This window comes from Cyanistes caeruleus, chromosome 3, assembly GCF_971803275.1.
Source record: "Cyanistes caeruleus chromosome 3, bCyaCae1.hap1.1, whole genome shotgun sequence".
Taxonomy (NCBI): domain Eukaryota; kingdom Metazoa; phylum Chordata; class Aves; order Passeriformes; family Paridae; genus Cyanistes; species Cyanistes caeruleus.
The window spans coordinates 82786912-82808514 of NC_141703.1; the positions used below are offsets into that span (position 1 = coordinate 82786912).

A 21603-nucleotide genomic window follows, 5' to 3' on the forward strand; every position below is an offset into this window, starting at 1 on the left:
TTTGCTTACACACAGTTTATGGATGGGGAGAGTGAGGGTAAATGAAAAACCTATTGCTTCTGGACAGTGATAGTGCTAAAAAGAAAATGCAAACCATTTGTTTTGGACCTTTATTCTCATCTCAACATCCAGAGCTCTGGCTGCTACACGAAAGAAAACAGGTACTTCTTTGTCTTTAAACCCCAGTAGTTGCCCCTCCCTCCTTGCCTCTGCACCCAGAAAGTAATTATTGAAATGCTACATCAGCAGATACTTGTCTTGGTCTTCTCTGGCAGACGAAAACATGCATAACCCATTTTATTCCTGTGTTTGGTCACAGGATCTTGTGTTCTGTGATCTGTTTTATGAAGCCTTTCAAAGAGAAGTCTGTAGGCTTTGTGCAGCAATTGGAGCTATTATCTAGTTTGTTTTGTTTTGCTGATGGGGATTTGCCTAGATTATCTCCCCATATCACTTAAACCCTAACTGTACATTTTCTATGCATGACTGATACGGTGATATATCATCCTACAAAAGCTGGAAAAGAGGGCTTTGTGACTTTGCCCTGAGCAAAATGACCTTCCTAAAACTGAAACTTTGCCTCTGTGAATGCTGTTGAGTGTTTCCTTTGTAAGATAATACTTTGCAAGAGTTACAAGCTCTATAGTTGTGTATTGCAACATTTTCCCTCTACAGAGAATGTGATCTCCTTGAGGAAATAGCAATGGTTACGTGTTCATTTCTTTTACAGTGTAGATCTGATTATTCTCCTGTCAATTCAGTGTTTTTCCTGAGGTCTTCTCTGCTAGTCACAGGCAATGAAACAGAGCAAAATTGTGAAAGATATCACTGTATACAGCTAATGGAGAAATGATTTAAGGAAGAGGTCACCTTTGTATGCAGACATTGTATCCAGATGTAGTAGGGATTATACAGATTTATATGGGCTTCTATGTTTAATTAAAGATACTGCTAAAATGTAATGATGTGCACACATGCAAATTAACTGAAGTCATGGGCTTTTTTACTTCTTTTCAGGGCAAAGATTAAGTAGGGCTACTGCTTCATCAGAACATTTCTTGAGACCATTATCAAGTTCTGGTGCAATTCCATTATGTCCATCTTGTCCACCTATAGTCAATGGCACTACTCATGCAACAGCTCCAGTGATTCCAATAATGTATGTATACGTTTGCCAGCAGTATATAGAGAAATTAGAGTAGCAGAAAAAACCTGTTGGCAGCAAAGAGAGAAAAGAGTCTTAAATGTGATTAAATAGATTATGGGTTAATTCTGAGCTTCCTGAGCTGGTGCATATACAAAGACCACTTTTACTTTTAGGGAAGTGTGTCCTTTTCACACAACTGAATGAAATCAGAGTGGCAGATCAAATGATTTTTCATGCTGAATCCAAAAGCAGGAAGAAACAACCTTAAGAAAATGAAATGAATGGAAAATAAAGTCCATTCACAATATGCAAAAGAGAAGATTCTCCATATGGCGGGCTCATACTGTGAGAATGTTTATGTTCTTCCTTGAATGGCTGTGTGAAAGTAAAAAGGAGGAGCATGACTTTAAATCATCAGGAATCTTCAAAGAAAATAATCAGCTGGGAAACTGAGCAAGGAGTTGGTGGTGGCAAGTAGTAAAAATCTTTGAAGAGCTCCAGTCCCTCTCCAGTTACAAAGGAAGTTGTGTAGTTTAATCATCAGCAGATGTTTCCCATAAAATCCCACTCTCAGTTATGCACTCAACCATCTGAAACAGTGCCAGGTCCCTCATATGTCTTGATTACATGGAAATTTTCTATGACTTGTCAAATTCATGCCAACGTATCCACCCTTGTGCCATTTGGAAAACTGGAACTGCAGCAATTGCTGTTAAAAAGGAGATGAATGAAGGTAAAGTTTGTGTTCAGTGCCAGTTTCCTCCAAGAAGAAGGTTTTGAAAGGTTTTTATTGCTAAAGGTCCATTGAAAGTTTTTTTTTATTTGCTATTGCTGCAAGACTTTCACTGATGTAGAATGTTTTGCTCATTCTTCAGGTCTCACAGGTCCCAGTCCCCTTAACTCAGGGACATCAAACATGAAAATCTTTGTCAAAAGCAGAGAAAGAGAGCTTCCAGAGAAAGAAAGCTAATGTAGTTCTTTTAAAAGTATCAGCTCTTCTTCATGTATCAGTGCTGGCTGAAGCTGAGGCAAGGTAGAGGTTCTCCTGCCTCCTACCTATGTTCTCCCTCTGCACCAGCTTGTGTGGGTGGTGTGTTTGGGTGTGATCTGGATGAGCTGGTCAAGCATTTGTATTTGTGCATGTGTGTGTAAAAGAAGTAGTTGAAAAGGAAGAAAGCTCATTCCTCACCTTTTCCTTTGGCGGACAGAAAAAGCAAAGCCCAAGTTAAATCTTTTTAATGTTGCAGTACTGGTGGAGGAACACATGGAAATGGTTCCAGTAAATTGGCCCACACTGACCTTCTGGGAAAATACTGTGGGGTTTTAATAGTAGTTACTCTAAGAAAGATGTGGAAAACCATTGTAGTTTGTCCTGATTAGGCAGGAAGCTGCCACCTTCAGGGGGAGGCCTCAGTCTAGATATATGGTTGACTCTTCTCCAGTGCCGTGTCCTCACTGCTGGTCTGTGACCAATCCCACCTTCTGCACGTGGGATTGCAGAGTGGAGAGGGGCAGAGCTGAGAGGTCTCAAATGATGGTCACAGTCATGGGGGTCATGCTCTGTCCATGGCCAGAAAAATGGTGCTCATGAATCACAGTCAAGCTTGACAAGGAAGTACCCAGGTTTTCCCTAAAATGGCTGAGAGGACATCCAAAAAAAGAACAAGTACTGAAGAAAAATTATACTTTGGAGCTGTTTGACTTTAAGTTGCATCACAGAATAAAACTGTGTCCTGAAAGAAACTTGGATGCAGTTGGGATATATTCTGAGCTTGAAAAACAGTTGGCTAGCTTAAAGGCAAGTAATTAGGAAAAAAAGACATGGAATAATGTTTGAGGAAAGTAAGCCTCTCCTCAGTTCTGTGTGAAGGCTTTATGAGGCATTAGCTTTATGTTAAATTTACAGGCCCCTTTCCCCCTCCAAAGTTGATCTCTCCCCTGTGAAGCAATAAGCTATTAAGAATTAGTTTCATATTCATCCTCCTGATTCATGCCACACACTTGTGTTCATTGCAGAAGGCAAGTTAAGCCCCTTTTGGAGAGTGCCCTATATAATTTTATAGTCATCTGCTGAAGGAGCATAACTCCGTGTAATTTGTATTGCGAAGCTCACCTAGTGTGTAGCACTGGGTATGATTGCAAAGCTGTCTGTAGGAGAGCTGCCATGGCCATGGTGGTTCAGCAGTATTAGCTGAACCTCTGCTTTTGGGAGGTGGCCAGGTGAGGCTGTATTATGTTCAGAGAGTAGGGATGATCCAAAGATGTTTCCAGAGGCAGATTTTTCACTGAAAAAATCTCATACCACATTTTCATGTGTGCATCTGGCTGCATCAGTCACTCTCAGAGATAAACAACTGAAAGGAATGCTGACTTGTGTATTCCAGATGAACTGATTTCTAGAAGTTACATTTTGGTCCCAAAATGTCTTCTGTAAAGCGTCTGCTGTATTTTATATATTTGAGGGATAGTATGCTTTTCTTTAGCAGCAAACTATTGCTGCAATGTCTTCAGATCCTTTTTGACTTTTCGTGCGTGTTCTTTCTTATTTGTTCCGGTTAGCAATAAGTCTCCCAGATAAGAAGCACTGCCATTTAACTCCCTGCAGACCAGGCTTTTCTGCTCTGAAACACTGGGGCTTATTAATTTGGAAGATTCATAAGATAACATTCATTCTAGCACATCTCATATAACTTGGCTGGTACTCCTTGAATAGAAACTGAACCATGTATTCCATCCTTGTATTTTTCTGAACCCCAGTAAGTCCTCATTTCTTTCAGTTTATTAATTGTATTTAACTAATTGACACTGATATTAATTGTATTGAAAATGGGAAGTGTTTTATTTGGCAAAACAGCTACACATGCACCTTTCAGATATTGCAGAGGAACAATGCTTTTGAAAGACATAATGTCTAATTCTGTGTAATCTATAGTTTTAAAGAGAATCTCTTGTATGGTTCTCCAAAATAATTTGGTTTATAATTAGATTAGATAATTAATAATTAGAGTGGGATTCATCTCTACTTGATAGATACCTACACCCAAGTTCATCACCCTGGGTTGCCCTTATAGTTACTGAAATGCTTATGTAGTCCACACTTCTCATGAACAAACACAGACTCTGCTTAGGCTGGCATGAATTTCCCTCTGATTATCAAAAGAGTCTGCAACGTGCTTCCACTTTAATGTCTGCATTTGATCAGGTAAATCTTACCTTAGTTTCTTGCTAGTTTGCTTAGGATTGCAAAATGTTACAGAATGAATATTGTCACTGATGGGACAGCATATCTGTACCTCCTGGCTGATGAGTACAGAATGGGCTTAGAAGTGGGTGGATTATCGTCCTACTTTGTCTGCAGGCTAAATATCCCTCAATTTTTTCTCTCTCTTTGAACCAGGGTTCTTTTTATTGCTATTCTCTGCACTTTGTTCATAGGTCCAATGAAACACAGGGTGAAAACTGGACAGAACAGATCAGCCAAAGCTATTGCCATGGGATATGTTTTCAGGGAGTATTTTGCTGCTTGTGTCTCCTGCTCCTCTTTCTCTTGCTCACGTCTGGCTTATTTTCAGATTCTGATCTGCTACAATGTATAGAATGTTTTTCCAGAATCACACTGTGAGTGATTGCTGCCCTTTTATGTGAGTACTGTTTACTCCTTCCCAAGTGCTGTATCTCACCCTGCTGACAGCAGAATTTCCCCCACTCCCCCTCCCAGCTCATTTCTCCAATTTTCAAGGTGTTTTTCAAATACTAATCCTGTTGTCCAGTGGACTGGCAGTTCCTTCCAGCATAGTGTCATTACAAACTACCATCCTTTGTCCAGGTCTTTAGCGGTGGTGAGTCCTACAAGACCTAAAAGGCCATCCTTTGCTGAACAGCAAGGATGCAAAACATCCTACTTATTGTCCACAGGTCATTTTTTGGCTCATAGTGAGAACCTTCATTGCACAGAGGCTGAAAATCCAGATGTGATGAAGATGGCAGCTGTGGGGGCAGGGGGAAGCCGACACCCAAGATCAGTTTTGTCATCCTGGGGTGTAGTTGCTGCTGAGCCAAGGCCTTCCTGTACCTGTAGAGACCAGAAGAAAGTCTTTACTGTTCAACTCTGGTGCCAGGTGCAGTCAGATGTTGGTCATGGAATTTAATTTTGCATAGAGAAGTTCCTGAAACAAGATAGGAAAATGAGAGTCATTAAGTGATGAAGCCCCAGCTGGTTCCAGATCTGATCTTGGGTACAGGTACAATTAATCATTTTCATTTTGATTATTTCTATTCTGCTGCAGTCTGGGAAAAGTTAAGTTATAACATATTTCTAAATTACTGTATTTTGACTTAGATCCACCTTTTAACAGAAAATATATATTAAAAAACGTGTCAAGTAGAAAACATCATATCATGCATAGGGCAAAGGAAGACTCAGAAAATGGGGTCTTCAGGAGCACCCCACACCCTGGCTCTGAAATATGCTAACTGGAAGCAAAATGTGATTTCTTTATACAGAGAATATTTGCTACAAATGTACTTACTTCTAAAGAACTTGTGTTATTTTATTGTGAATTTTTGGGCAGATAGGCTTCTAATTCAATTTTCTGTAAACCTTTTGGAATACTTTATTGACAAAAATAGCCTTGCATGACTGAATTAGTTTAATTAAAAGTGATGTAAATTGCCAATTCTAATAATTATTATTTAAATCAGTAAGTGGACATCCTTGATTTAAATAATTTATTACAACCTTGTTTTCAATTTATGGTCATAATTATTTTACCAAAGATAGCTTAGTCCTTTAATGGCAAAAAAACATTAAAACTTCTTGATTTGGGAAAGAATATGTTTGTAGAATACATTTGGCATTTTTCTGCTATCTAAGATAACATTTGTTAAACCATGTGTGTTTGGATACAAAGACATACAGCTGTAACTATAAAGGGTTTATATAGAGGGTTTGGTATGTGTCCGTAAGTAATAATTTAGCTTAACATATTCTTATTCTGATCTTTATGCCTCACATTTTCACTGTGTAAGGTGATGAATGATACATTTCCTTTCTGCTAGATGATTAATGTTTTATGTGCAATTTGTGTCAAATTATATTTAAATGGCAATAAAATTCAATTAAATGCACAGAAACATTTTAATGATTAATTTCATAAAGCTACCTTCAGTGTGGTACATATATTGGAGAAAAAAAGTTAATGAAAAATGTTTCATATTAAGAACATTATTTAATAAACACTTGAAATATTACCATTAATTATTTAGTAAACCTTGGTATTTCTTGTCATCATGCCCTTTAAGATTTTTAAACTACTGGATCTTGTCTGCTCTGAGTGTATCATTTTCCTAAACCAGAAGAAGTGAAAGTGTGCTACTTTTTGAAAAGAAAAAATACTGAACTGATATATGATTTAATGATTTTTTTTTTCCTTTGGAAAATTAATATTTGAACCTGGAAAAGAGAATAGAAGTACCAAAACCACTAACTTTTATAACTTCAGAAAAATTCTTATTTCAGGTCAGAAATCAGTTACTTCAACCAATTCAGTAGTTTGCATTTTTATAAAAATTTAACCAGTAAAGATTTATTTCACAGTCATAGAATCAGAATAATTTTGATTGGAAAAGACTTTTAAGAGCAGTGAGTCCGGCCATTAAGCCAGCACTGTCAAGCCCATAACTAAACCTTGTCCCCAAGTGCCACATCTGCACATCTTTTAAATACCTCCAGGGATGGTGTCTCAACCTCTTCCCTGGGCAACCTGCTCAGTGCTTTACAACTCTTTTTACATGAAGAAGGTTTTGCTGATATCCAATCTAAATCTCCCCTGGTGCAATTTGAGGCCATTTCTTCTTGCCCTTATGCTTGTTACCTGGGGAAAAGTACAACCCCCAACCCCCTTCTCCTTTCAGGAAGTTGTAGAGAGTGATAAAGTTCCCCCCTGAGCCTCCTTTTCTCCAGGATAAACACCCCCACCTTCCCCAGCCACTCCTCATCAGACTTGTGCCTCAGACTCTTCCCCACCTCTGTTGCCCTTCTCTGGACACGCTCCAGCCCCTCAATGTCTTTGTTGGAGTGAGGGACACAAAACTGAACACAGGATTTGAGGTGCAGCCTCACTCAGTACTGAGTACATTTAATTTGAATAAATATAATTATATTGGTTTAGACTTCAGTACATATAGTCATAATTTCAAATGGCTTAAGGCAAAGCACATGTCCCTGAAGAAAATCTAATTTAAATAATAACCATGTTTTATCTTCTTTATTAACACACAGATTTAAAGCAATTGAAAACAACAGTTAAAATGAAGAACATTCATTTAACTGAAGAAGAGTGGATTCACAGGTCATCTATTAAAGAAGATACATGAAGAAAACAAAAACACTGCTGAGTGACACTAGACATCAAATATTCCAGATTAGACTATTTAATTCAGGACCACCTGACATTTATTTGATTTTGAAAATAGCTATGGTAGATGAGTAATTTTTCTTTAGTCTTGCTACAGTAGATGGGGGTTTTTGGTCTGTTTTTGTTTGTGTGAATGCAGCTTCCCTGGGGAGCTTGGGGTGTGGAGGGCTGTGGGAAGGGGCTACACAGACCTGCCCTCAGCCTGCAGGTATGGGCTCTGCCCTGCCTGTATCCATCCACCTGGAATACCAGGCCAGAAAGATGTGAACAAACATGGATTCACCAGCTAGGTGATTAGTTTGATGTGATAAGGACTATGACAAATTGAAGATTTTTGGATAGGATCTGGTGTGTCCAGCTTGATTTGGAGTCCAACAGCAACCAGGGAAATGGCAGCAAAATTCAAAGCAGGTTTACTTCCTACACTGACTGTTACTAAGGTTTGGAGCTGACGTGGTTAGTCCTCGTGGAGCTCTGCACTTACTTCACAGCCACACACATCTGTCCCTGGTTTAGCCTGGAGACAGCTTGCTTGGGTCTCACTGGCCTGGAGAGAAGGCCATGGATGCATGTCTGTGCAAAAGCTGCACACCCAGAATGTCCACACTGTAAAGAAGTTCTCCTTACAACCTTGACTTCAGAAGTAAATTCAAGTGGGATTTTGCTTTGGGCATTTTCAAGTCCTGGTGAACATGTGGTGCAGAGAGCAGCAGAAATAGGTGTTGTCAGTTGCATAAATGTTTCTCTGATGTAAATATGGTATGAGCAAGTGGCAAGCATTTGCAGGTCACATCTGAATTCATTCTGGTGCTGGGGTGGGGATCTTAGAGCAAATCATCAACAAGACATTTCAAAACATACTTCCTACTCAACATAATATTGCATGTAGATAACAGCCTTTCAGTGAGCATCTTCTTTTGAGTGGGATGTAGGGAGACTGATGTTTTTTGTGCTCACCCCTTTAAAAAGATGCTCTTTTTCTTGAAGGAATTAAGATTCCTGTTACACAGGTAGCAGGAAGAATTCTGCTGCAGTAGAAATTATTCTCTGCAAAGTCAAGGGGGTGGCTTTGTGTTGTTCAGATTTGGAGGTTTTATTTTTTTAGGCAGAAGGTAAATAATGCTGAGGGTGGAGGAGGGGCTGTAGAGAAAAACATTTTGGTCTGTTTTGTTTTGACAAGACAGTCTCCTGTCTCAAGACTCTGTTCTTCAAGCCAGAACAGGGCGATGGACCAGAAGTATTCTTCAGGAACAGAAGGAATTCTAAAATCAGGGATGGTTTTGGAAGAAGTTAAGGTAATTTTTCTAAATAAGAAACACAGGAGAATTTCTTTAAGTTATAACTTTGATTAGCACAGCTAAAGTTCAGTTTCATGATTAGAACCTTATTATACACTTATTTTGGACCCCAGAAAGGGTGTATTTCTATCTGGCACCAAACAGAATTGTAAATATCAAGTTACCTCAGGAAAGATACAGAGAGCTCACTTAATGTCAAACAATCAAGTAATTTGTTTTACTCCTGTGTCACCAAAGCTGAAAAGACCCCAAGTGCAAGGGAAAAGGAGTGATGTCTTGCTGCTTACCTTGCTCTTGTTATCAGCTAGCTGGAAAGGGTACAGTCAGAGAGATACCTGTATTTAATAGTAGCTGTGAAAATGCAACCTCACATTATGCCTGCAGAAATAAAAATCTTTTCAGAGGATTTTTCAGAAGAAGACTTCAGCCCTAGTTGTAACAGAGAGATCCTTTGGACTGTGACCACTGGGGGAAGCACAGCATAGATTGGTTGTGCTTTAGAGCTGATAGAAATATGAGGTCTGCCTGTTAGCTAGTTTCTTGTTATTCTAAATAATATTTTATCTCACTCAAACAAAATAATTGTAAGTCCTATATTTTAGCACAGAAATGCTTCTGGGAATTTAGGGCATGCTGATTGCCTCCTTCAGAGCTTCTGATGGAGCTCTGACCCTCCAGTCCCTCTGTTTATATTTAAAATTGTGGCAAATATAACTCCTTGCTGTGGCTCTGAACTTAGCAGTTGCAATTTTCTTTGGTTTTCATTTCTGCACCTTATATTCTAATCTAATGGCTGGCTGAATGACATATGGAGCCTTCCAGGTTTTCATCCTGCTTAGCAGACTGGGAAAAAGTCTGTATATTTCAGTAGTAATCTACTGGAGAAATCTATTTTAGATAAAACAATTACGTCTTCCATTTGTTCTTTTTTTTCCCTTGTGCTAGCATACAGTTCTTTCCAACTCCATAAAGGTGTTTTATTGCACTTACTAAAAATGTCAAGGGTACTAAACAGCAATGCATAATTTACAATAGACTTTGTAGGTAATGGAGTTCTTACAGCCGCAGCTTCCTGAGAGTGTATTTATTACTATTTCACTACCTGCTGTAGTATCCAGGCTCAACTTCCAGTGTATTTGGTGAAAAAATCCACAAGGCAAGGAGGGATAGGGACTGCTGCTAAAAGCAAGTGGGTGATTACTGAGCATTTGCCAGTTTACTTAAGATAAATGGATATTATTAACATTGTTGACCACATTGAAGTGCTTTAATTGTGCAGAAGTGCAGTCAGGAAAACATTAAACTAAAGAAATATGCTTGAATAAAGTGTCAGGGTGCTGAAAAAAAGAATTCATCCCATTCCCACAAGATTAAAGTGACCTTGGTTATTGGTTAAACAGCAAAATGAAGAGATTTACTTTCCTTTTTAATGTCTGTATTCTTTGCAGGAATTTGTGCTGTTAGCAATATAGTTCAAGTTCAGATGTACAATAATCAGGATGACATGATAATCTGTTGATGTCAACTTGACAAAAGGGATTTGCATAGGGACTAACTATGATGTTTTAATGTATTAAAGCAAGAAGGTTAAGAAGTCCTTAGGACATAAAAGCACAGAGGTAAAATAGCTTTCAAGCTGTGTTTAAGGGGTAAGGTTTTCTGAACAATGTTTTTAAGTACCTATGCCGCACATCCTCTGCTAGGCTTTTCTTAAAGAAAGCTGTAACTCCAATTTCAGTCAGGAATAGCGTTATCTGTCTCTGTATCGATTTCTGCGTAAGCAGCATGCAGAGGTTTGTTATAATTTTAGTGCATTTGTAGAGAAATGAAATGAGCAAAAGCAACAAGTGTTAATTTTGCCTTGTTTATGTTTAGTTTTAATCTACTCTGGCGGTCAATACCTCACACTCTGTGTAATAGCCCTTTATTTACCACAGGAAATACCTTAAATGCTGAGACAGGAGTCGGCCTGAGTACAGGAATATTGAGAAAATGTGTTGATGTTAGTGACTGCCTGGGCTTGTGGTAGCCCCGAGCAAGCCAGTACACAGCTCCTTCACCATGGCTCACAATCCAGGCACAGTCTCTTTTCTGAAACAAGGTTCCAAGATTTGTCTTGTTTTACAATCCTGTTAGGAAGTATCAGAGCAGGCTACGATGCCCACAGTGCAGGTGGCACAGCATCCAGATAGATGAGTCACACTCCCCACTTCATCTTGCAATAGGACCTGAGGGTCAGCCAGTCTTCAAGAATTTAGTCCCTTATTGTGTCATTTTCATTAGCTTTGCTTGAAGAACCCATAAGTACACGTGGGACCACCTGAATGTGTGATGTTAAGTGCTGTGGTGAGTGCTGGCATAATTGAAACCATTGACTAGAAATGGCACAGAGAGAAAACAAGATGATTGATATTAATATCCTGGTGTCATTAACTCTTGCACATTAGATTTCCTTCTTCCATAACAAATCCTGCATAGGAAAAATGTGCAGGGTAATCAAGTAAGCTGAGGATTTTCTTTCTTTTTTTTGGTCACACTTCATTTTATATCTCTAGCTAGAGGCAATAACATGTAGCTACCAACAATTGAATGGGGCCTGAATCCACCAGCAGAACAGTGGATTTTTCTAAGTGATCCATCTAGATTACTGTCAGCAGTGCTGTATGCTTCTGAAGAATGTCTTAAAACTGACATGCTCAATTTCATGTCTACTGCATTTCTACATGGAGCTTCCACAAACACTTGTCTGATTAAATAAAATTCCTTTGAAATAAAATGAAATGCCTTAGAATAAAATTCCTTTGAAAACTATTACCTGTGTAGACCTGCAAGACAGTATTGTCTTGGTTGGTAACAGGCCATAAGCTTTGTGCTGAATTTGCAAGGCTGCAGGACTGAGGTATGTCAGGTTTGCTTTGTCTGAACTCTTGGTGACCTGCCTGAGCTCTGTTTTACTTGCCATAGCTGTAACAGCAATTTTTATAATTGACCAGGTGTCTATGGCTAATTTGTTCTACTTTTGTTTGTCTTTCTATTGTACCTACATAGTTTTATGGCTTTAGCATAATGATGTAGTATAGGAAAATATAAGTCTGTGAGGAGAGCAGTGAAGTGGAGACACAAGACACAGAGGAACATAGCCAGGGGATGAGAAGAGTTGGGGCACAGGCTGGAACTGCAGACCTGATACCTAAACAATTCACCCATGGCCAGTCAAAATAAATACAGACCTGGAGCTAGTCAAACCTGGTTTTATAGGGAGCAAAGTGGACAAAGAACAAGTGTCTTACGTGTAAAAGTCTTGGTATACTGTGAATTTAGGTGTGACATGGAGCTGCAGACAGATCAAGAAAGAGCAAGGTGTAAAAGCATGTGCTTGCCTTTCCTCAAAATGCTTTTTTTATTTTGCAAGGGCAACTAATATATTTCTTCCCTTGTAACCTTCTGTATTCTAATGTGGAAAAGGCCCCCATGTCTCCAGAGGAGGAAGAGTCATACAATAGGTATTGTTGGCTTATACAGTATCATTCATTACATTAACATTCACTTCATTTCACATATTCATCAATTAATCAGCCAGTCTGCACAGTCCCACAACCTGCAGGAAAATTTTTCTTCACTCTTTAATTTTGTAATGGCTTGATAAAAAAATTCATGGCTTCCTGCTGTTGGGTTCCAAATATGGACATGTATGTTTCAGCATTCTTGCCACTGGAGTCTGTGAATGTCAGTAAATTCTCAGTCTGAACCTTCCCTGTTGAAGGATATTACTCTAGATGCCAACTACCCATGATGTCCTTATATCTTGTTTCACATCATTTTTCTTCCTAAAACAAATGCAGCTGCATTTCCAAAGGCTGTTAACTTTACTGGCAGTGGTTCCCCCTCAGAGTTATGTGCTTTCCAAGTATTAATTCTCTTCAATTAAGCTTCCTGCATCATGCTGCATTGATCAGGCAATTCATTGATTGCTGAAGACTTGCCTGAAACAATGAGTCAGCTGTTTCTGTTCCCTGTGAGTTACTCACCCCCTGTTTTTTCAAACTCAATACAGCTCAGCAATACTACATTCATTTGTAGTTTGGTGTAAACTGGCACCCTTTGGTGCACATAGCATTGTTGCTTGTCTTTGTTTCACAGCTCAAAGGACAGTGCAGCCTTATTTCTAACAGCACTGAAAGCTGATGGATGGAGGGCAGTAAATTGCTCTGTGTTTCTGTTTCTAAATAATGCAAAAATCAAGTCACCATTAGATGGGGTCTGGAACTGTAAACCTAATTCAGTTATGTTGTGATGCTGTGAATACACATGCTTCATCTTCCCTACAGTTATAGGAAAAGACTATCTTGTTTCTCCTGATGCTGTGAAAATTTATTTCCCCTGTAGAAGTTATTTGTTTAAAATGAAAACTTGGAGAGTCCTTGGATAATAAAAACAAAATACAAAAAGATGTTAGGCCACACCTAAGTGGAGTAATTGCACATTCAACCTTTGCCCTGTAAGTCAGAACAAACCCCAAATCATTCAAACACAGGACTTGCAGAGTTTGTACCTGCGAGGAATGATTTCTGGTTGCAGGATAGATTAGCATGTTATGCTTTTTGTTCTCTAGAGTTTCAAAGCAAATTTAATATAACAGGGACTAGAAAATAATATTTGAAGTAATAAAAACTTGAAGGGAATGTTGGTTAAAGAATGTAGTCTATTACATCCATAGTGTTTGAATAGTACAGCTTTCCAGAAGTCTGCTGTGGCTTGCACCTTGTAGGAATTCTGTCATAGTCTTCTGAGGGTTGTGGTTTAGACTGCTCCTGGGTTGGAGAAAGGGTAATGGAAACAGGGATATTCATATCCATGGTGGAGGCTGCTTAGGCACCCAAAGAGAAGGAATTAATTCCAAAGTGAAGTCAGACCAAAATTTAATTTCTGTTTGTTCCATCATGAGAAGAAGCTGAATGCTTGATCTGAGGGAAAGGTCCATGCATAGACAAGCCTATTCTGATACTGGCACAAGCCTTTACCATTAGATAAAGCCAATCCCAGGATTAATTTTTGTTTTTTACAATAAGTTCTAAATTGGAAATATAAATATCAAGTGAATGCTACTTGCTTGGACAACATATTGATACAGAAATGTGCCTGGCTGGCTCACTACAGAGTAAACACAGCTGTGGGATGAGTTGCAGTAAGCAAAACAGTGGAAGGGAGCACTGTAACTATGATTATTGGTTGAAAATATACTTATTTAGGCATTCATATTTTTTTTTCATATGTTCATGTGTTTCTGGTTAGGATCAGGATGGAAGGAAGAAGTTTTCTGACAAACCTATGTATGAACTTTCAGAGTTTTTCTTTTCAAAACTATCTTGAAGAATTATGGCATATTGGTTTTTGTTTTGTTTTGCTTTCAGTAGGCATTTTTATAAGCATTCTCATTTGCAAAGGCTTATTTTAGTTGCATCCAAATTCAAGATCTTTTGCGCACTATTTGTATGAAATATAGTCATAAGGGCTGTTCTTGATCTTGTCCTTCTGTTCTGCAGGAGTCAGGAAAAGTAATATGAATGAGAATTTAAAGACAGAATCTGTGGTGATTACCTGTCAGACTTCTGTGAATGTGGTTTGTATCCATTTTGATTTAAAGCAAATGATTTGTCTAAAGTGTGAAAGAGCTGGGTCCTGTGGGAGAAGTCACAGAATATCTCAAGTTGTAAGGGACATTGACTCCAGCTGCAATACCATCCTGTGTGTCCTTACAGTGAAGTCCTTGGCTAGTGACTGTTTTCGCCTACTTGTGCATGCATAACACAAGCTTCCCTTCTCTATGTCGTCCTGTTTATTCCTTGACATCCTCAGGGACTTCATTTGTGGCCATACATACATAGTGAAACATCACCAGTGACAGCAAGGTTGCCACTCTGGTTCTCCTGCAGAGAATGTGTTATTATACTGTATGTTATTGTCATATGACAGTTTAATCAGTCCTACCTGCCTGTCCAGCCATGCCCTTCACTTGTGACAACCTAATTTGAGAGAAGCAAAAGTGGTTTAAGAAATTTCCTGTGTCAAACCAACATTTCAACTTACATTTGCTATTTTCTTCTATGACTATAGAACAGCTTATGTATTGACTGGAAAGGGATGCTAAAATGCTTTGTGCAAGGATGGCTTATTTGTTGAAAAACTCACTCATCTTAATCTTGAATATTCCCAAAAATTGCCTTTTGGGCATCTTTTGATGCTTCCTTCAAGCTTTCAGCTTGGTGATATATGGAAATAGCTCTGTGGTGTCTATAAGAGTATTTCTGGGCTGTCTGAATGCTTACTGCATGCTACTACTTAGATGATGTGTATGTTTGAAAGATGTATTCCTTCTCCCAAAGAGGTGAAGCTTGGCCCACTTATTGATATCAGTGAGTTTTTGGATTGTACTAAGTTATCTGTTACCCTTTGTGTTACTCATGCTTGAGCTCTCTACAAGAAGTACATTCAGTGTAGCAGCCTCTGGGGAAGCTCATAGATCCAAATAAAGAAATAAAGGAGAATACTGAAGTACAGACCAGTTGGTTCTTTTTGTTACATCTTCATTTTCTGATTGCTCACAGATGCTTGTGAGTATCAACTGCCTCATGTGTACATGCTTAAGGCCATTTTCCTCTACACTTTCTGTGTTCTTGCTCCATAGTTCATGGTATGGTGAGTCTTCTTGGTGTCCTGCCATGTCCTACTGACCCAAAAATACTTTATTTTTTACTTTGTTTTGTACTGAAATGTCAGAAACAATATGAGAACTGTGTTATAGCCAAGATCGTGTTTTCATAGGACAGCATGGTGCTACATGCCATGACAACCTGTGAAGAAGTTTGAAAGTAAGGGAGCTTGCTGAAATAGTGTTGGAAGACTCATGGCTGGGGAAAACCAAAGCAGGTGTAACATCACCCATACTGCCATTTGGAAGTTGTGTTTGTAGGGAAAGATTTTTCCAGACAGCTCCCGGGCTTTGTCTTGGAAAGGGAGTTAATTGGGTTGCTCAAAGTAAACAGATGGGGTGCGGTATTCAAGCTTGCTCCTTGGCTGTCAATTTCTTATTCAGCACTATCTGCCTATTAAGTTTAAATATTGGCAGAAAAAAGTCAATGAAGAACAAAGAGAGAACAAGTTAAAAAAAAACAAGCCGCAAACCAAATAGAAATGGAAACAAAAACTGGTAATAGAATAGCTTTCCATGGTCCATGAGGAAGATGGTGACTCAGGAGAATTTGTTCATACATGATGTGTACAAAAGGTGCCTGAGGAGAAGGATCATGGGCTGCCAGAAAAAATGGCAGTAACTGAAATGATTGTCAGAGATATTCTAGTCCAGAAAAGCATGAAGAAGAAACCCAGCCAAACTGTGATGGCAGTGTTTTTAGCACAGAGGAGCGCAGCTTGATCCATTTAGAGTAAACAAATTATTTTGGTCTCGTCCTGGGAAAAAGACTCAGTGGACTTATTCCAATTAAAGTGGAAGCAGTGGAGCAGGAAGGACTGCTGTTCTTGAGCAGTAGCAAGGGCAGTGGAATCTCCAAAGTTCTTCTTTTCATTAGGTGAGGGGAGAAGAATGGATGTGGCTGGGTAGCTTACCTGTCACTGTCACTCTGGGGAGAAAGAGAGGTGTGACATTAGGAAATTTAGGTCTCAAAAGGAGGCAAGAATGAGATGAATGGACAGATGGAATAAAAGGAAGTGATTAGTCCTGAGAAGCCTTTTGCTTTGCAAGTTTAAGAGGTTAGAGAAGCTGTTTAATGACCTCTTGGCATTTTGACTTCTGTGACCTCTTTACAGAAATGAACATTTGCCAGCACTCCTTCAGTCTAAATATAACAAAAATGCAGTTAGCTTCTCCACGGCTTCTCATACAGTTTACCACTCCATCCTCAAGGCAGCCTGAGAAGAATGGTCCTTAGTTAACTGACTTTGCTGAGGAATTTTCAAATTTAGATTTTGTGAGAAGGTAAAAACCTTGGAGGAACAGAGGAGTGCACAAAAGGTTAACTTTAGAGCTCAGAGCCACTTCAGATTTGCAAATGGCATTGTCATTCTTGCAGAGGCCCTGGAGAGACAGGGAAAGAGTAATTAGGGAGAAGTTCATAATAGGTGAGGAATAATTAGGAGCTGCTGAGAAACAGCTGATGAGGACATCTCTGAGAATGCCTGGGAAAAAGAGCACTGCAGCTCATATCCACATAAATGAGGTACACTTGTGATCAGAGGCTGAAGTCTAGATACAGGGTCTCTTCTTGCATCAATCAGTGCTCCTCAACTCATAACACCCATCCTTGCTCCTGAACCCCAGTACCTCCTTGTCTGCTGAAGTACTGTTACCTTTCTGGTTATAGTAGTACCTAAACATGTTCTTCCCAGGTGGGGCCCAGAGATGAGAGGCAGCTGGACCCAGATGTCAGCAGAGCATTAATGTTGTCCTGGTATAAAGATTTTCAAGTTTGACTCTAAGTGCTGTCTGCTGTTTTGTTTGGGGGCTGGTCAGTAAAAGACCTGGTGACCTCATGTGTACTCTTGACCTGATATGACATTCTAGGGAGAAGGATGAAGCCCCAGCACTCTTCCCACTAAATCTAGAGAAAATAATGTAGTCAACCAATATGGTAAAAGGCAATATGAACACAGGCAAAGTAGTAGTTAGAATATGATCTCTGGGCAGTAGTTTCAGAGTGAAATTCTAAACTGTGCAGAGTCTAGAAGTAGTAGGTTGGCATACATGAGTATTTGAAGTTAGTACTTCCAGACAGAATTACTACTTTCAGGTGGTGTCCTATGGCTGTGGTAAAGTCTGGAGCCATTTTTAGCTCCTCAAAGCAGAACTTGTACCATGGTGTCAGTATAATTAAACCCAGGAGATCCAAGGGTCAGTTTGTTGCAGTGATAACATGTGGGTGGGTGGGTCCATGGAATGATAAAGCTGAGCTGAGAACTGGGTGACTGTACTCTGGGGTTTTGTACTTGATACCTGCTCTGGCCTTGTCCCAAGGGCTGAATTCCAGTCAGGGGTTTGAACACATTAGGGGTCTTCTTGGAGCAACACACTGGGTTTTGCTTTCAGTAAAAACAGATCCTATTCATGCTCTTGACAGAGAAGAAAAGCATAGTTCTGTGGGGACAGACAGGAGAGTTGCTGCAAAAGTGCACTCCTGATCCCAGATAAGCACTAGAGCAGATGTGTCTGTGCCTCTGGTGCCCCTCTGTAAAAGGAAGAGGAGGTCTTTTCTGCTTTCTGGCAATTAAAATAGGATAAGGCATTCTTAAGGAAGAAGGGAAATAAGAGGAATAAAGTGAGGGATTTACATTTATTTTTCTCAGTGGGAAGAAAACTGTTTTTCTTCTAGACAACAACCCAAAGAAAATTTCTGTACCCGTCTATCCTTATGATAGATGATCCTTCTATTTTCATTATACTTTTATGAGGTGAGCCTATTAAAATGTGAAAATAAAGCCAAGCAAATCCACCATATCAAATAAAATGCACCAATGCTTTTCTACTATCAAAACAGAAAAGTTTCTTTCTCCATGAGGCTACCTTGCTTTTCAAATTAAATGTCAAGTATCATGTCTCCCCCAGAGATCTGAGCTACAGAGCAAAGTTCAGATTCGTCAACTACAGATTTGTATTTACCTTAATGCTTATTACATATCAAATTACTGTGCTGTGACATGGATAAATATTGGATTTTAAAGTTATTCCATTCAGAGTTTTACTGGAAGAAATTTGACTGCTTTAGTGCAGCTATTTGGCAGGCCAAAAAGGTAATGTATTTTAAGGGAACATTAAACTAAAAATATGGCTGTCCTCAAAGGAAAATATTTCTCTTGCCTACTTAATCAGCACCTTTATTGTTGAGGTGTTGCATGTAGGATCCCGTGATCCAAACTGCAGTTCCACACACAGCGCCGTTACAAGGTATATAGGTGCTGGATTCCTTGTTTTACCAAAGGAGGAACTGCAGCACAAAGGATGGGTCTTTGCAGCAACATCCTGATGCCCCTCTCAGAAAGAGGAGACTGCTCTGCTTGTGCCCAGTATGATGAGGATGTCTGATCCCCTGTGTTTGTCTCCACTTTCAAAGCGCAAACGTCAATGGCAAAGAGCCATTTGGCTCAGAGCAAGTTGAGTGTCCCACACACTGAGGAGGGGACGGCCATGGTCCAGAGCTAGCCAGTATGGGGTGGAGGGGTCCCCATTAGGGTGTGGAATCATGAACTGTGGGTGGACATCATTATCTAGAACCCACAATCTTTGCAGCCTCTTCTCTTGAGAAAACTGTACTGTTGTATCTCTGCTGCTAATTTACAAATTACTGTTTAATGATTAGGCAACCTTAGCTTGTTTGGCTTTGCTAGAGTTCCTTCTCCATTCCTAGACTTGTCCTACTAAGTGTTGGCCTGTGGATTAGATTTTATGCTAAAATCAGCGTGTTTTTTTTTTTTTTTTATGGTGGGAGTGCAATGTATTTAAAATGGCTTTTGCTATTTTCCCAAATTTCTTCTAGTCCACAGCCTGCTTTGATTAAGGTCTCCAGGAAGCTAAAGTAGATGTGAGTACAGAATAAGGCAGTGTTATTTGTCAAAGGTCATTTGGAACTGTGAGTAAATGTGAGGAAAGTGGTGTTTGCCTGCTGCTCAGACTAACAAATACTGATCAGCTGTTTCAGGCAGCCTGGGTCATTTACACTGATACAGCCTCTTTCAGGGTGAGGATGTCATAGGACTTAAACTGGCCTTGGTTGATTAACTTCTGATTAATATAAAACCACCTCTAAATTTGCATCTGAAAAAGACTGCTTTAATCCTGTTACCTAATATTAAATTTTAAAACTTCGTGTCAAGGGGTCATGGTTAGTTGGTAATACAGCCTTGGATAAAAATAGTGTGACATTATTCCAACAATATTAATCTTAATGAGATGTGCAATCTTACCATGTGTGTATCAAGGACACTGTACTCATACGTTAACTTTATTGTGCCAGTTAATGCAATTAGTGTAGTGTTGCTAATGTAGTTAAAAGTTTTATCACTAATCATATAAGCTCCAATAGGATAAATATAAAGGGTTATTAATGCTGTAATTTATTATTAACAAGTAGAGAAGCAGCAGAGCAATAAACTTTGCCTTCCTGCTGTACTGCCTTTATATGTCATCACATTTTGGTTTTCATAGCATGGCTGTCATTCCTTACACTGCTGGCTGCTGCTGGATGTTCTCTAATATTATTTAAAAAGGACTTGGCACCCATTTGAAGATCTCAGTGTCCCTCTGTCAGTTTTGTGGTGCATAATTTTTCTTTCACTTATTCTCTTTCCATTTGACAGCTTGCAGAAAGGCCTGACTCTTATCTGATCAGGATTCCTGTCTGTGAGGATGATCTTTAAATACCTTCAGTTCAAGGACACTGTAGAGTGTCTCTTTCAACTAATATAAGGTACCAAAATAGTGAAATTTAATGAGATAGAACACCAAATTGATTGTCTCAGAAAGAGTACCTGAGAGGGTAGTTAAGATGATGTGTCAATCACTTTATCTTAACAGCTTGTACCGTCATCATGTGACATTTCTACAGAATGGCATGAACCGCTTGGTTTCAAAGGACTCATATTTGCACCTTTGATTTAACTAGCAGACAAAAATCATTAAAGGGCAAGGACTGCTTTGCTTAGTGGAGAGGACACAGCTTGTGTGGTTTTAAGCAATTTAAACAATATTGACACCTTAGTTTAAGGACACCTTTTAGCTGTCTTCAGTTTTATTTTTCCATCACAAGTGTTAGAAGTTTGAGGACAGCCTGAACATGTTTTGATTCCACTGGGTCATTTGATGCCTGGGAGACAGAAAACTATTCACAGAAATAGATATCAAGAGGCAATAGACTGAAGTCCACTCATGTTTCATGATTCAATGCAAGTTGTGATTCAGGTAAAAATCTGATTAGACAAGGTGTATCTTTAGATTTTTCATTGGACTCTTCTTCCAGAAGCAATGACATGGATTTCAGGAAGTGCAATGCATATGTGAGGTGTGCAGGGCTATTGTCTTATTACAGACAATTTCTGCTTCAAACAAGGATGCTGGTAAGTAGTTCTTAGGAAGGAGTTTTAAGCCTTTGACTTTTTTTCACTCCTTAGCCATCCAGAATCCACATTGTGTATAAAATCTGCTGTATAAGCAGCATGTAGATTCTGCTTGTGGGGATGACAATCTGAAATAGAAGGGAAAGGGATTAGGAAGAGAGGATTTACTTTACACACTGCTGCATTGGGTATTATACTGTAGATTAAGAAGAAACTCCCAACATTTAGGGGCAGCATGCAAAGAGATATAACTGAACACAAAAACACCTGCGCTAGGAGTATGTCTGGAAGCAGTGGAAAGCAGAATAAAATTAGCAAACTGTGTAAAACTGGAATCAGAGTAAGACTTTAAGAGTGAAGAAGTTCTTGATTGACATGTAAGTTAGGGAAGGACCCTTCTGGTTGACTTTAAGGCAGACTTTGTGGTATTTTGTGAAACAGCTCATATTATCTGGTTTCTTGGACTTGGTAAGCCAGTTGGTCTTCAGTCCTATCTTTTTGATAGCTTTGAATAATAAGTTAATAAGAGCAATGCCTAGCAGAGTTTTTGGGATTGGGACAAAGGTGCTGAATCTTACACAGAGCCATACACAATCTGTTCTTAGGAGGATATTAATTTTAG

At 39.2% G+C, this 21603-nt stretch overlaps 1 long non-coding RNA gene across 1 annotated transcript in view; it reads left to right on the plus strand.

Annotated features, from left to right (window-relative positions):
* The window catches only part of LOC147654288 (uncharacterized), a 148802-nt gene that overhangs the window by 15232 nt on the left and 111967 nt on the right, over nt 1-21603 (plus strand). The gene's annotated exons all lie outside the window — the stretch shown is intronic.